Raw genomic sequence first — 2,205 nt, 5'->3', positions numbered from 1 at the left:
GGGGGTGCGTATGGGGGTCTAAATCCTACAGGAGGAGAAAAAGGGTATAGAAAAAGTTATCGAATACCGTGGACACAGAAAAAAAAGACTGAAGAAGTACGAAGAAGAATAGGTATAGAAAGACCAAGACATGTTTGAATCTGAAACTGAACTTGTTTGGGTACATCAAACGCCATGATTCTCTCAAGAAAATACAGAAACAATGGTAGAAGGGAAGAGCGGAAGGGGGCGGAGGGAGACCTAACAGAAAATGGGAACAAGGCATAGAAACCTAGCTTGAAACCAAAAGAACTAAGACAGGAAAAATGGCAAGAGACAGTATTTTATGTCAGAAAGGTCCAAGAAGCTAAGGTGACAGAAGAAGAACATTCGGTGCCTCAAAAACAAATACGAGGTGCCCATTGGGATATCTGGTCTGGTTGGATCGGTTTGCTAGCCAGATTGAGGGCGCAAAATGGCTATCGTGGCACAAACCAATTGCTCCCGACTCGTCGCCTAAAAAACAAACGCGTTTGTTTTCAGGCGACGACCCGACTCGACCCGACCCGACCCGACCCGATCCGATCCCATCCTCAATGGGCACCCGGTAAAACGTGTTTGCTTTCCGGCGACGAGTCGAGCGATCGAACAAACCCTACACGACCTGATCCTATCTGCAATGGGCACCCGGTACAACAAGTACCGCCATAGATCCGACCGGCGTCAGTGGGGTAGCGTTACGCTCTTCGCTGTCGCGCTCAAGAGACCGGAGTTCGATTTCAGAATGGGGGAACAAAATGTTTTGTTTTAATCGAGTATCTCGGTGTTTCTACTCGGATGTTGGACCCCTCTCAGCCCTGGTTGGCCCGGACAGTCAGGGTCGGAACCCTGCCTCCCAAATGGTCTAAATGATTGTTTCGACATTTTGTGCGGGGTCTGCAGTACAAACACCTGTACATTGTATTTTTTTTTAAAGAATTAAAGAGTCAGCAAACTCGAGCAGTATTTTTTACGGCATCACTCGTTTGGACGATATCTATCCAAGCGCAGAAAACGCCACCAGTTTAGGCAGACAGTGGCGACAGATAAAAATGCTGCTTGTACACAGATTCCAAGAAATTCAATCGGCAGGGAAAAATAAATGTCTAACGTATAGTGTTTTCCGATCATCATTTTGTGTTGCATATGGCCAGCTTTTTTGTGCGTTTAAAGCATGAAAAAAACAACAACCCAGGAAGACCGTTTACTTCTACAAAAAAGGTTTTTAAAAAATAAATAATAAAAAACAACAACAATATACAAACAAAATATTTTTTTAAAAACAAAAAAAACAACAACAGAAGTGTGCTCTGCAGGTAAACAGATAATTAAGAATGATGATCACTCATATTGATATCAATTTTTATTCTAAGATTTTCATTAACTGACTTCTGTGACATTGAAGTAAAAGGGCCCTTTTGGCCTCTCACGCATAAGACATAAGTTCGGTTTGTATTTGACTGGGTGAAGGGGGGGGGGGGTGGGGATTAATACTCTGTTGAGATGTGGTGTTACCGTAGAATGGCCAGATTAATTTGGAAAACCAAAACAGATAATCAAAGAGGTGTGTCAGATTCTACAGACAAGACAATCCTTGCTGAACAAAGTAAAATGTAGAAAAATACAACACTATGGTCATTTAAAACGACACAAGACCGCCGTGAAAGCAGTGCCCGAAGGAAAGATGAGCCGCAGGAGAGCCAGAGGAATGCAAAGAATAACATGGATGGATAACATAAGAACATGGACTGGCCTGGATATGGCAGCTCGCTACCGTGAAAGATGGAAGGTCATTACACAGCAACCTCTGAGTCAGAGATGACACCTCAAGGTATCAGGGTAATGGAATACATCGTGCCGATGTACTAACTTATGCATAGTTTTCCTTGCGGAAATAAACTTATCTTCAGTCGTGTGTCCCAACTATCTAGTAGCAATATCTGCCTGTGAATGTGAGTGAGTGAATGTGTGTGTATGTGTGTGGGTGTGTGTGTTTATTTGAGTGTGTATGTGTGTGTATGTGTGTGTGTGTGTGTGTGTGTGTGTGTGTGTGAGTGTGTGTGTGTGTGTAAGAGAGAGACGGGGTAGAGATCGAAGAGAGAGACAGAGAGAGAGTGAGAGAGAGAGAGAGAGAGAGAGAGACAGAGACAGAGAGAGAGAGAGAAAAAAAAGAAGAGAGAAGATATA

The sequence above is a fragment of the Aplysia californica genome, unplaced genomic scaffold, assembly GCF_000002075.1.
Source record: "Aplysia californica isolate F4 #8 unplaced genomic scaffold, AplCal3.0 scaffold00901, whole genome shotgun sequence".
Taxonomy (NCBI): Eukaryota; Metazoa; Mollusca; class Gastropoda; order Aplysiida; family Aplysiidae; genus Aplysia; species Aplysia californica.
This window is presented reverse-complemented; position numbering follows the sequence as displayed.